The sequence below is a fragment of the Galeopterus variegatus genome, unplaced genomic scaffold (assembly GCF_000696425.1).
Source record: "Galeopterus variegatus unplaced genomic scaffold, G_variegatus-3.0.2 Scaffold951, whole genome shotgun sequence".
Classification (NCBI taxonomy): domain Eukaryota; kingdom Metazoa; phylum Chordata; class Mammalia; order Dermoptera; family Cynocephalidae; genus Galeopterus; species Galeopterus variegatus.
Genome location: NW_007727062.1, coordinates 166,684 through 181,836, shown reverse-complemented (window position 1 = coordinate 181,836; position 15,153 = coordinate 166,684).

Genomic DNA, 15,153 nt, shown 5'->3' with positions numbered 1-15,153 from the left:
GAGGAGGAGGGAGGTCAGTGACAAATTGGTAAAGGGCCACACACACACAAAAAGATTACATTGTGTAATGTTGAGTATACTAATCATCCTGATATGAGTATCACATATTGCACACAGGTATCAATATTCAACACAGTACCCCACAGATATGTACAATCAATTATGTTTCAAAAAAGGAAAAATAAAATAAAAATGCAGTGCCTCCTTTGAAACAGTGTATGGGGAAGCTGGTAATCTTCACTTTTGTTTAGTGCTTCCAGGCTGTCTTCTTCAAGTGCAAATCTTATGTTATAACCCTGATTCGAAAACTTTCATGGTTTCCTCTCTCTTCCTGATAATGTCCAAACTCCTACCCCCTTTATAATATTTACAATTCAATTTCAAAACTGTTCTCTAGATTAAAATCCTGCTAACATCCGTTCCTTTTTTTTTTTTTTTTTTTTTTTTTTTTTTTTTTATGGGGCCCCAAAAAAAAAAAAAAAAAAAGGAAGGGGTGTTAGCGGGTTTTTAATTTAGAAAACAGTTTTAAATTTAAATTTAAAACTGTTTTCTAAATTAAAAACCCGCTAACACCCCTTCCTTTTTTTTTTTTTTTTTTTTTTTTTTTTTTTTTGCATCAGGAGCCCATTAGAACTATACAGGAATACCCCGTTTTACTTCACTCGCTCGATCCTTTTTCATAGTTTCCTCTCTATGTAGATTGCACTGTGTCCTTTATCTGCTTGAAAAATCACCATCCTTTAAGATCCAGTTCAAATTTCATCTTTAGTTCACCAAGTGACTTTGTGGTGCCCTCTTATGTTTTCCCAAGTCCTGTTCTCTCTCTCTCTGTCCCACTCCTCAGTTACATTATATGACCCACACATGGAATTTTGTCAAAAACAAGTATTAATATGAACATCATTTGAAGACCATGGTAAATATTAAAAATAATCTATAAATATTTATTTGTAAATATTACAAATAAAACAATTCTGGAACTTCTTATAAATCTACTTGAGATCTGATTCATTAACCATATTTTTAAACCTGAGTTTTCCTTGTCTTTCAGCAAAGATTCAACACCTAGATATTCCTTGGTGTTATTTATTGATAAACATGCTATTTATTTCTGTTTGTGCTTAGGTAACATTCAGTTACAGTAATTAAATTCAGCGATTGCAAGATTGTCCTTTATTAGATGTTGAAAGCAACAAAAGGAATGTGCGTTTGTCAGTACAGAAGAAAAAAAAACTGAAGACCATGTTTTTAACTTTTAAGCATTTTTATTTAAGTCAAAACTACTTTTTTCAATATCTAAACCATGTTTCTATTTATAATACTAATAATAGTAATTTTTCAAATTGTATTATAATTACTAATACTCTGGTTCTGGGTAGTGTCTTTGAGCTTGATAAGGAAATTCTTAAAATATAAAGTCTAAAATTAGGGGAAGAAAAGAAGGAAAGTCCTCATATTATAGACTCTTCTTGAGTAGAAGAATAGACTCAGCTTTGAGTAGAAGAATAGACTCAGCAAAGGTGCAGTCTCATGTCTGGCTCAGTTATAGCAATCTCTTCAAATATACACAACAAACTTTGCAAAATTATGTGAATAATTTCATAATTTAGAGCAGTACAGTCCACCATAAAAGGACAAAAAAGGGTGTAAAGGGAAAAGGAAAAAAAAAAACCCGCATTGAATATATCAGAAACATTAGCATTGGGCTTTAAAAAACAACTCAACTACCCAAGAAATCACCTGTTGGTAGCTCATGTGGCCAAAAACCCTAACTTGGTGTCTCAAACATATACACTACCTGTCAGTACAATTCACCATGTTTCTTGACATGTGTGTATCTAGACACCTTTTAATTAATCTCAGGCCAGTCAGATAAATGCAGCCCAGTTGCACTTCATTTTACTCTGGTCTAACGGTCACACAACAACACAGAGATTTGTGATCTCAGACAAACCTTCTAAGACTGAGTTGCCAGTGATGTGAAAACAAATCACAACACCTGCTGTGAAGTGTTGAGATAAAGTTTCTACACAAGATTGATAGGCGGATAGAATCTCTCTCCCATAATAGGTGATTAGTAAATTCAAGCTATTAGTATTAGAAATAATTACCATTCCATCTATACTAAGATTATTAGCTTGCTCTACTAACCAAAACTGGTGTTAGGAAAATTTAATAGGCAGATGAAGTTTTTCACACCAATCCTCCAACATTTTCTTAAACCACATTCATGCAGATTTCAACTCGCAATCAAGGTCATTTTTGTTCTCTAGCTACCTGGAGATTCCACTCAGAGGGAAAACTGCACTCAAAGTCCTCTTTCCAGGATTTTGTTACCTTGTATTCTAAACTTGATTATCTTTCAAAGAAGTTTTATAAAATCCTATGCAATCTTATACATTTTCGTCTAAGATGAAAAATTCACTTATCCACATAAATCTTTAGAGGATATGTATGCATTGTAATTTATAACCTCCAGGCATTTAACTCAATTATGTGGAATTATATAGACTAGATAGAAAAATATTTGGGTGGGCCAAACAAATTTTGTTGTCCTTCAGTTAATACTTGTTACTTTGCCTATTTAATGAAATACATTCTAAATAAATAAATGAGTTAATAATTTTTTAAAACCTTGATTTTGATAATAATAACCATTTTTTAATGCAAAAAGTTATTTGTATTAAAATTACAGGTGAAAAGATATTATTCCATGTTATCTTATGTCTAAAAATGTACAAGTATTTATATTATGCAATGATTTTAAACTTATTTTAAATTTTTCGTGTAATTGTTCTCTTCTTTTCTAAATGAATACCTCTCGGAGATTTGTGCCGAGTTTTATTTTCAAATGCATTCAAGTAAATAGAAAGTTAATCACAGGTTTTAACGTGTGAGTGTGTGTTAAAAGATTTCTTTGGATATTTTGTGTTCAAAAATGCATTGTTTTATCATTTATATTTCAGCTTTTTCTTTCACTGCTTTTTCATTCACTTCCTGAAGTCTCAAAAATCTCATGTAGAGTATACGATTTACAAGCCAGTGCCTTGTAGGAAATCAAATGAGAAACAAGGATTCATCTTGTTCTCTCACAGTTGGTCAAATCGTATTGGATAAAAAGCACCAGCAATGTCAAATTAGTGAGAATCCTTTAAGGTCATTCATAACATGCTTCCACCATCCATTATCTTTTTTTTTTCTTTTTTTTTTTTTTAGTCACTACTACAAGCTCAAAAAAGTGTTTAACCAACCATTGACCTGAAACATATGATATTTGATTTGAAATTTTAGAACATTTTTTCATATCCTTTATACAACTGTGTAGAAATCAGAGTTCTACACTAGTGTTAGATCATAAAAATTGCGACAGAACTTTACAAAAGTCCATCCCTGCTTAGAGAACTTAAGATCAGTTTCCAAACAATTGGAAGAAAAAAGAAAAGAAAGGAAAACAACATCCTTCCTCATGATGTTAGTTTGTATTCATGTAAAATAAATTATCCTAAAGCAGTTGTCTTTGTCCTTTGGATAATCTTGTTTTTTTTTTTTTTTGCAAAAGGGACTTTCTGTTTTATGCATCTATAGATAGAACCCAATCAGGGATGCCTAAGGCAAATACTACATACATCCAAAAAGAACATCTCAATCTCGAATTAAGAGCAAAGAACATGGAAGGAGAAGCAAACAGTGGCCCCGAGGGCATGAGAAGGTCTAGAATGGCTAGATCTTTGCCTTTGACATTTTTTGTTTTGGCTTCGTCAAGAACTTGGAAGATGAGCAGGCTTCAAAAGCTAAACAACTACTATTTTTGCACTGTTTAATTTTTTTAATATTTGTTTTTTATTGAAACATAGTCAATTATACGTTGACTACCATAACTTGTACAATGTGGTGATCAAATCATTATTACTAGCACATTCATTATTACAAATCATAATTATTCTTTTTGCCCATTACCCCAGATCTCCCCAGCCCTCCTCTCCTTCCCCCCTCCCACCTCTAGTAAACATAAATTTTTCTCTCCTTCTGAAAGTTTAATGTGTTATAGTGTCTTGTCTTTCTTTCTTTCTTTCTCTCTTTCTCTCTTTCTTTCCTTCTTGCTTGCTTGCTTTTTTGCTTGCTTTCTTTCCTACTTAGCACCCACTTATGAGTGAGGACATGTGGTATTTCTCTTTCCATGTCTGGCATATACACAATGGAATACTACTCAGCACCATTTTAATTTTATGAAGCCCCTATATTAGAATTCCTAGGAAGAGACAGAGTCCATCTACCCTAGTCTGCTCATTCTGAAATGTGCAAAAAGAGGGGGAAACTAATAGATTGCCTTGCTAAAGCCAGACAGTGTTCATAGGTAAGAAAGCAGGTTCTGGAACCAGATTGCTGCATGCAAATCTCAGCTCTGCCGTATTCTAGACCTTTAATCCTCGGCAGCTTACATTTCTTTCCAAGGCTCAATTTTCTCCTCCGTAGAATGGAGGTAATAACAGACTCTGCCTCTTACAGAGCTGTAGCGAAAATTCAATAAGCTTACAGATATAAGGCATTAGAACAGGGCTTGGCACAGAAAATGTGTTCAGTAAAGGTAGTTAATACTCCTGTTGCTTTCTCCTGATAGGTACCATCAAGTAGGGAATGGATGAATACTCCTAGGGGAAAAGTTGTGAATTTTTAGGTAAAGAGAGGGCTAAAGGGTAGTGAATGCCGAATTTCCATATAGGTCATATCTGAAAAATATTACACAAATTCAAGGCTCTTTCATATGTGGATGTATTAGGTGATTGAGTGACCCTTTGTTTCATTTAAATGTAGGGTCTAACTGTGAAGGTAGAAAAAGAAAAAAATATCTGCACAAGAACTATTGCAATCTCAATCTCTCTGTCTCGCTCACACACACACACACCTAAAACAGCTCCATATAGCAAGTTTGCACGGAATATTAGAGTGTTAGAGAGCAATGCTAAATGACTCATATGGGCTATTCTTTTTGGAAATTGAGAGCATTTATGCCTCCACTTTCTTTTTATCCCCTACTGCTGGCAGTGCTTAATTTGCCTGCTTTATTAATAGTGGGGGTATGGAGTAGGCAGAAAGGTTTCTATCCAGGAATTGAAATGGTATGTGAATTGATTTGCTTGAGCCTGCTTGCCTCACAATGGTGAATTGAGCAGGTGTCTGGTGAGCAGCTCAACATTAACCCTGGGTGAGATGGTTGCCAATTTTCCATGGGCTGTGCTGTATTCTCTTTGCATTGGTGACATATTAAAGTAGAAAAAAAAAAGAAATACTATTCTGTTGGGAAAATAGGACAAGGATTAGCACGAAGCATCTCTAAGGAAGAGTGAACACCTTCTGAATCAGCTGAAAATCTGCTGCCAGGCAATAGTGCTAGGGATAAGGATATTTTGCTAAGGGCTCTGCCTCTCTTCTCTTCTGTGGTCCCTTGTACTTGAAAATCTTCTTTTGAACGTAAAAATCCACAAATGTCAATTTCACTGATTAGGCAGGATTTGCTGAGGTTTATGATCGGAGGCAATGTAGCTTAATGGAAAGAGTATAGCTGAGTTACATCCCACCTCTCCTTTACACCAGTAAAGTGCTGCCAGTGCTGATCCAGAACTCCAGTTCTAAGAAGTCCACTCTCCTTATCTGATTGGAGGCGGTATCACCACCATAGGCCAAATTAGTCTGGGGTTAAGGGAAAAATAAAATCCTAAGTGGAAAACCTAGAGCCTTATATAAAGCATCACTCAAAATATATATTTTTTCCCTCCTAGATATTTAGCCTTTTCCTATTTCTATATTCTTTATACATAAAGTGATTTATAGCCTTTATAAGAAAATGAAGTGTGAGATCATTCTGAAAGGGTCTGATGAGCCATAGACATGAGAGAGAGAAAGAGAGCAGGAAATGACACGAAGGATTGACAGGAGTCCTCCCCTAACCCTGAGACCTGCTGTGACTCAGGACAACTTACAGGGCAGTAACACACTGTGTACTTCCCACAGGTCACATTGCTTTTCCAACCAAAGTCACCTGTCTGCTAGTTATCTTTGTTTAGGAGTCTGAGAGATTAACATCCTGCTAAGGTGCACACTGTTCAGTAAACCCTAAGGACTTGCTTTTTGAAACCTTCAGAGTTTTTACAAAGTGAACTGCCTATTTGGTTTTTTTTTTTTTTTTTGTCAGATGTATTTTGTTAACAGAAAAATATTCGCTTCTGGAGTATAAGATTTCCTATACAACTTTATAATGGGTGTTACAGATCCCATTAAAAGACTTTCACATTTACTTTCATATTAAAAAAATATCAGACATTGGCATTAATGAAAAGGTCAACAAAAGGTCAACAAGGAAACTAAATTGCTTAAGAAACAGAAGAGACCTTATATAAAAGTAAATACTGAATTACATAAATAACCCTCACCGTAAAGTATGTATCGACTGGTGATTTTTTTCTTTTTAAAAAAGATAAAAATTATAAAAGCATCAGTGGCAATTACGGTAGCCACCATCCTCCCATCAAAGATCTTACAGGTCTAGAGAAGCAAGTGACTCTGAAATGACAGGAACAAATAGAAATTCATTTTATCTAACTGAGTATTTTGGAAACCCAGATTGTTCTGCAGGAAAAGTGTTAGTGTGTATATGTCAGTGTATGCATACAGAAGAACACCCATCAATTAATGTGTGTGTGTGGAAAGTGTGAAAGTTGCTCAGCTCTAAAATGAATGTTTGCAAAAGCAAAGTTTCTCTCCTTATGGAACCCAGAAAAAAGAATGAAATATTTAACATACTAACTGCTGATCTAGGATATTATATGTTTATTGGTATATAAAGTTTTCTAAATAATACATGAGAACTCTAATAATTTAAAGCACAGACTGAGCAGTAAGGAGTAGGTATTGATTATGACACTCCATTCTGAAAGTTGTAAAACCTGAGCTGTCTTGAATAATAAATAACATTTGCATGGATATAGAGATAAATTTACAATTCACAAATAACATTTTTATCTTAAGTCACATATTAACAATAAAATAGATGATTTTTCCACGAGTAATGTTTGAAATCATGTGTTCCTCTTACCTTCTACAAGTCCTGATGAATTCTGATAAAATTCAAGTTAGAAAAGAAAATAGAGGGAAAGAAAAATCTTGAGGAGACAGCAAGTCACAGCAGGGAGAGCAGTGGCTTTTGAGTCTACAAAAACTGGATTTTTAAATTAATTAATCTTGCAATTTTAAAATCTGTGTAACTTTGAAGAAGATATGGAACATATTTCAGCCTGACTCCCTCATTCATGAAGTGAAATTAACAGTACCTGCCTCACATAGCTGTTGAAATGGTAAAAAACATTAAATATAATTTCAAATAATGTGTGGCACTGACAGATATGCACAAAAAGCAATAAAATGACAGGAGTAAAACAATAGCTCTCAAAAATAACCCTAAATGTAAATGGATTAAATTCTGCATTCAAAAGACACAGTCTGACTAATAGGATTAAAAATCTAGACCCAACTATATGCTGTCTTCAAGAGACTCAACTTATCTGGAAAGACACACACAGACTAAAAGTGAAAGGATGAAAAAAGATATACCATGCAAATGGAAAACAAAAAAGAGCAGGCATAGCTATTCATATGTTGCATAAAATAGACTTTAAACCAAAAACCATAAAAAGAGACAAAGAAGGCTAACATAAAAGAATAGAGGGTTCTATCTGGCAAGAAGACATAAAAATCATAAATATGTATGCACCCAGGATGGGAGCACCCAGATATGTAAAGCAAACACTATTAGACCTAAAAAGAGAGATAGACCCTAATACAATAATAGTAGATGACCTGAACACCCCTCTGTCAGCACAGGACAGATCTTCCAGGCAACAAATCAACAAAGAAACACAGGATTTAAACTATACCTTAGACTAATTGGACCTGGTATATATTTACAGAACATTTCATCCAAAAGCTACAGAATGTACATTCTTCTCCTCAGCACATGGAACTTTTTCCAGGATAGACCACATGTTAGGTCACAAACCAAGTCTCAGCAAATTTTTAAAAAATTGAAACCATTCCAAGTATCCTTTCAGACCAAAATGGATTAAAACTATAAAATGATAACAAAACAAAACTCTGGAAACTATACAAATACATGGAAACTAAACAGCAGGCTCTTGAATGACTTATGGGACCAAGCAGAAATTAAACAGGAAATAAAGAAATTTCTTGAAACTAATGGAAATAAAGACACATCATACCAAAACCTGTGGGAGGCTGCAAAAGCAGTTATAAGAGGGAATTTTAGCTCAATAATCAGTTACATGATAAGAATAGAAAGATTTCAAATAAAAAGAAAAGTTACACCTCAAAGAACTAGAAAAAAGAAAAAAAGAAAAAAAAAAGACCAATACAATACCAAAACTGGAAGACAGAATGAAATAATTAAGATCAGAGCAGAACTAAAACTTACATTGAGTGAAATAAGCAAAACACAGAGGGATAAATACTTCATGTTCTCACTCATAAGTGGGAGCTAAGAGAGAAAGAAGGAACAAAAGAAAGACCACAGTGGTGCATTGGACTTGCAGAGGGAGAGAGCATACCTAGGGATACAAAATGGTGTAGGGGAATGGGGAGGGAGGTCAGGATAATTGGGTGGGGGACATGGGGCTTAATTACAATTTGTGGTAACGGGCATGCTGCCAGTATGGATCTGGCCATCACATCTAAGGCATGAGTGGTGACAATCAGCTTTGTATCCCATGAATATTCACAACCAATAACAAAGAAAAGGGTGGGGGGAATCATAACTAAAAAAAAAGAAAAAGAAATAGAAATACAAAAACTGATACAAGAGATCAATGAAACAAAAAGTTTGTTTTTTGAGAAGATGAACAAAATAAACCATTAGCTAGACTAAGTAAAAAAAAAAAAAAAAGGAGAGAAGATCCAAATAACAAAAATTAGAAATGAAAAAGGAGACATTATAACCAATACCACAGCAATAGAAAGAATCATTAGAGACTACTATAAACCACTATATGCCAACAAATTTGAAATCTGGAGGAAATGAATACATTTGTGGACACATACAAACTATGAAGATTGAACCAAGAAGAAACAGAAAACCTGAACAGACCGATAGCAGGCAAGGAGACTGAAACAGCACTCTCCCAACAAAGAAAAGCCCAGTACCAGATGGCTTCACTGCTGAATTCTACCAAACATTTAAAGAGGAATTAATACCAATTCTTTTCAAACTATTCCGAAAAATTGAAACACAGGCCATTCTTCCAAATTCATTCAATGAGGCCAATATCACCCTTACTCCAAAACCAGAGAAAGATACAACAAAAAAAGAAAACAAAAAGCCAATATCTTTGATGAACATAGATGTAAAAATCCTCAATAAAATGTTCGCGAACAGAATACAAAAACAGATAAAAAAAAATTATACACCGTGACCAAGTGCGATTCATCCAAAAGATGCAAATTTCAACATATCCATGTCAATAAATGTGATACATCATATCAGCACAATCAAGGACAAAAAACATATGATTATCTCAATAGACAGAAAATTCATCTGACAAAATTCAACATCCCTTTATGATAAAGACTCTTAGCAAATTAGGTACAGAAGGAAAGTATCTCAGGAGAATAAAAGCTGTATATGACAAACCCACTGACAATGTCATCCTGAACAAGAATACTGCAAGGATGACCATCCACCACTCCTATTTAACATAGTATTAGAAGTACTATCTAGAGCAAGCAGGCAAGAGAAAGAAATATAGGGCATCCACAAGGGAAAATTTGAAGTCAAATTGTCCCTGTTTGCAGATGACATGTTCATATATATAGAAAAGCTTAAAGACTCTACAAAAACACAACACAACACAACAAAACAAAAACTCATAGGGTTGATAACTGTTTTTGGCAAAGTTGCAAAATACAAAATCAACATGCAAAAATCAGTGGTGTTTTTATACTCCAACAATGACCCAGCAGAAAAAGAAATCAAGGAAGCTAGCCGATTTACAGTAGTCAACCCCAAAATAAAATACCTAGGTATAAATTTAATCAAGGAGGTGAAGCATCACTATAAGGAGAACTACAAATCACTGTTGAAAGAAATTGAGGAAGACTCAAAAAGAGGGAAAGACATTCCATGTTCATGGATTAGAAGAATTAACATTGTGAAAATGTTCATACTACCCAAAGCGATCTAAAGATTCAATTCAACCCCCATCAAAATGCTAATGACATTCTTCACAGAAATAGAAAAAACAATCCTAACATTCATATGAAACAATAAAAGACCCTGAATAGCCAAAGCATTTCTGAGTAAATAAATAAATAAATAAAATAAAATAAAATAAAATAAAATAAAATAAAATAAAATAAAGCCAGAGGCATAACACTACCTGACTTCAAATTACACTACAAAGCTATAGAAACCAAAATAGCATGGTCTTGCATAAAAACAGACACTCAGACCAATGGGACAGAATAGAGAACCCAGAAATCCACCCACATGCTTTCAGCCACCTGATCTTCAGTAAAGGCTCTAAGAACATACATAGGGGGAAAGACTGCTTCTTCAATAAATGGTGCTGGGAAAACTAGACTGTAGGTAGAAAAATGAAATTAGACCTGCATGTCTCACCATATACTAAAACCAACACAAAATGAATTAAAGACTTAGGTGAATTAAAGTTACTTCCTGTAACTATAAAAATCCTAGAAGAAAACATAGGGAAAACACTTCACAAAGTAGGTCTAGGTAAAAAGACTTTATGAATATGACATCCAAAGCACAGACAACAAAAAGAAAAATAAATGGGATTATATCAAATTAAAAAGTTTCTGCACAGTGAAAGAAACAATTAACAGAGCAATAAGACAACCTACAGAGTGAGAGAAAATATTTGTAAACTATGCATCTGATAAAGGATGCATATCCAGAATATACAAGGAACTCAAATGATTTAGTAAAAACCAAATAACCTGATTAAAAAATGGGCAAAGGAGCTGAATAGTCATTTCACAAAGGAAAATATACAGATGTCTAACAGACATGAGAAAGTGCTCAACATCACTAAGCATTAGAGAAATGCTAATCAAAACCAATTTGAGATATTATCTCATCCCAGTTAGACAGGCTATTAGGAAAAAGACAGAGCTTTTTCCAACTAACAGCTGTTGGTTAGGATGTGGAGAAAGGGGAACACTCCTAAATTGTTGGTGGGATTATAAATTAGTGCTGCCATTATGGAAAGCAGTATCAAAGTTCCTCAAAGAACTACAGATAGAACTACCATATGATCCAGCAATTTAACTTCTAGATATATACCCCAATCCAGGGAAATCATTATGTCAAAGGGATATGTGCACCCCCATGTTTATCCCAGCTCTATTTACAGTAGCCAAGAGTTGGAACCTACCTAAATGTCCATTGTCAGACCACTGGATAAGGAAAATGTGGTATACTTACTCAATGGAATATTAGTCTGCTAGAAAAAGGAATGAAATCCTGCCATTCACAGCAACGTAGATGAACTAGGAGAAAATTATGTTGAGTGAAATAAGCCAGGCATAGAAAGAGAAATACAGCACTACCTCACTCATAAGTGGGAGCTGAAAAATAAATAAATATAAAAGAAATAAAGAAAGATACAGCAATCACAATAATATGTTGAACTTCAAGTGAGGAGAACAGAACTGATGCTATCAGAGGTGGGAACGGCAGAGGGGAAGTAGGACAAGGGAGGAATTTGTAAAGTTCCACAAAATAAATTATATTCTATATTGTCAGATATACTGTTAAGATTTGAGCATCACATATTACACACAGGTATTGATACTCAACTCTGTACCCTATGGATAGGAACAATCAACTAATTTTTATTTTACATAAAAAAACCAAAAATTTTTATTTTACCTAAAAATAAACATATTTTATATAAAAAATAAATAAAAATTAATTACCTTCTTTTTCTGGGCAGATCAGCAAATATTTTTTAAATTATGGGAATTTTCATAATATGTTAGTAAGAGAACAGGTCAACCTTTCTAGAAGACAATCTAGAAATATAAAGCACTCTAAAACATGCGTATTATTTAATCTAAAAAGTACGTATCTGATAAACTGGCCTAAAGGAATTATAGACATTTATCTTCGCCTTATTTGTAGAAAAAATTTTACAAACAGTGGAAAAAATTCTACAAGAGATGGTGAATACTCCTTAAATAAAAATATTATGTCTATTTAAAATAGATGATATATTTGTAACAAGCAGTTTGGCCATTGCTCCTTATGATAGTAACTTGTGATATCTAGCAATATACAATGGGATAAAAAATAAATAAACAATGCAAGCTATCTTTGAAAGCTTGAAAATTTGAAGATTTGAAGATTTTTTCCCAATAAAAATAACGTGCCCCCAAATTTAAGCTAAATCATTTGCTTATGAATGAACTGAGTTTTAAGATCAGCACCACCTGTGCTTCTTTATAGGTGTGAACTGGAGTTTCTTCCTCTGCAAAACACTCTTTGTATATTCGGGAAAACAAGATTTTCCCATCATTTCCTCATTTTTGAGAAAAAGTGTTTTCCCCTCAACATGTATCTTCTCTCTTAGTCACAGAATATTTTTGACAGCCATGCATCTGATTGATTTTCAAAAAATCAGTTGTCTACTCTCCTTTCCCCCACTTAAATTTGCTTTACAAAGTGGAATTTAGACTTTTGGCTATCCTTTGGATAAAGAAAAATTTATGTTATCATGCTGTGAGGCTGCCTGGCAGTCAACAACTCAGTTGTGAAAATATTAAATATATTCATATTATGAAGATATGTGTTGACAATTTCATGAACATTTCATTATTTTGTGCCTCTATTTTATAAAAAGTGCAATAAGAATGAATCACTGATGTCTCACAAAAACATAATTCAGTCAAAGTGAATCAAAGGTGATTATTACTGCAGCTGCTGAAAACAACTGATTTTGATCCTTAATCGTAAACATATTGAATTTTAACATGTCAAATATGGGTTGATTATTAAGTAAAAAAGAAGAAAAAGTTATGGATAACAAGGGGTTTCTAATTTTCTTTTAACAATTTGTTACCAGAATTCTTATAATATTTATTTAAATTTAGACCCTTGTATTATCTTGATTTAATTTTGATACTTTTTGATCTAAACCAAATCTATCATAATATTCCATCACAACATTAGTCTTGACATTGCTGTAGCAACCCCTATTGAGAAGTTTCCACTGAAATAGGCTTCTGTGGTTATTTTATATACAATAAATCATATAAGAACTGGCAGTTTGGCTCACTCCAAAAAGCCACATATATGTACAAGTCAACAAGGCAAGTAATGGGACTGACAATGTATTTAAATACACACACACACACACACACACACACACACACACACACACACAGCTTACCTATATAAATAGCTGCAGCCCTAGACAAATACCTCAAAATCATCAAAATGTACTAAATTTCTTTTTTTATCTCTATTTCTCAGCTACTACCTTCCTCTTTTGTGCTCTTTAACTCTCTCCTTCCCTTACTCCTTCCCTCCCTCCTTTTCTTTGTGTTAGACTATCCCTTCACACATGTTAATTCTTGATTTTTTTTCTCTGAAAATAGGAAAAAAAAGCCCATAAACTTTCTGTATTAGTCCGTTTTGTGTTGCTTATAATAACATACACAGAACTGGGTAATTATAAAAAAAACGAAATTTATTGCTCACAGTTTCTAAGGCTGAGAAACCCAGGGATCTCACATTGCGAGATGGTGGAAGCAGAGAGAGCAGAGAGAGAGCTTCACCTCTTTCCTCTGTCTTTTGTTCTCTCCAGACCCCCAGCAGATTGGAAGGATCCCGCCCACACTGAGGGTGGGCCTTTCCCACCCAGTCCACTCAGGCTGTCATGCTAATCTCTGCTGGAAACACCCTCACGGACACACCTAAAAAGGAGAGAGAGAGCTTCACCTCTTTCCTCTGTCTTTTGTTCTCTCCAGACCCCCAGTGGATTGGAAGGATCCCGCCCACACTGAGGGTGGGTCTTTCCCACCCAGTCCACTCAGGCTGTCATGCTAATCTCTACCGGAAACACCCTCACGGACACACCTAAAAAGACAGCTTTACCAGGTTTCTTGGCATTCCTTCATCTAACCAAGTTGACATCTAGAATTAACCTTCACACACTTTGAACTTCATAGTTGATTTTTTTTCTGTATCACTGACCCGAAAATAACAATAAACCATATTTCTTGTTCAATGTAATAACCAATGATAGCAGAACTCACATCCACCTGGCTCACATTCTAAGCAAGGGAAATGGTAATGAACACTTTCTAAATTGCCAGGACTAATTGAGTCGATGCTTATTTGTAAGAATGACGTACAAGCATGCTTGGCTTGACTGTTGCAGAGCTTAGAATTCCACCTGCCAAAGAAAGTGAAGAAAAATGCACAGTAGAAGGAAATCTCTTTTTCATTTCTTTATTAGTGTCACATACACTGATGCCAATAAAGCTGTCAGGCAGATGTTTCTGCTTAAATACCCCTGGCAGTAACTTTATTGAAAATCAACACAAATCATGGTCAACTATCAGTTCTTACTCCCCAAAGAAACAATTAAGTCAAAGTGACAGCTCAGAAGGCCTCATGAGGCACAAACCAAAGCTCAAGGTCTGTGAGTGGAAGGTGTTCTGTGTCACAGTTGTCAAGCAGCAGTCAGGTCAATGGTCCTTTATTTGATTTTACTTGTGTACTGGTCCCAATCATTTCTAGAAAAAAAAAAAAAAAAGGCTAATAGAGCTATCAGGTGAGCACTGTGCATAAAATCAATCCCATTAGCCTGAAGGAAAAGCAAAACTCTTGTGTCTGAGTGATGTTAATTTGTGTGGATGTCTTTGATTTCACGTGGTTTCTTATTATAACAATAGGCACATTTCTCCCAAAACTACCTCTGCATTAATTCCTCGAAAAATTTTTTTTTTCAAATATTAGAAGAATGATTAATATTGCACAATGGTTATTCATTATTTTAATATTTCACAACATTTAGCCATTTCAAATTGCTTTTAGATTCATTGTCCTCATTATTATTATTG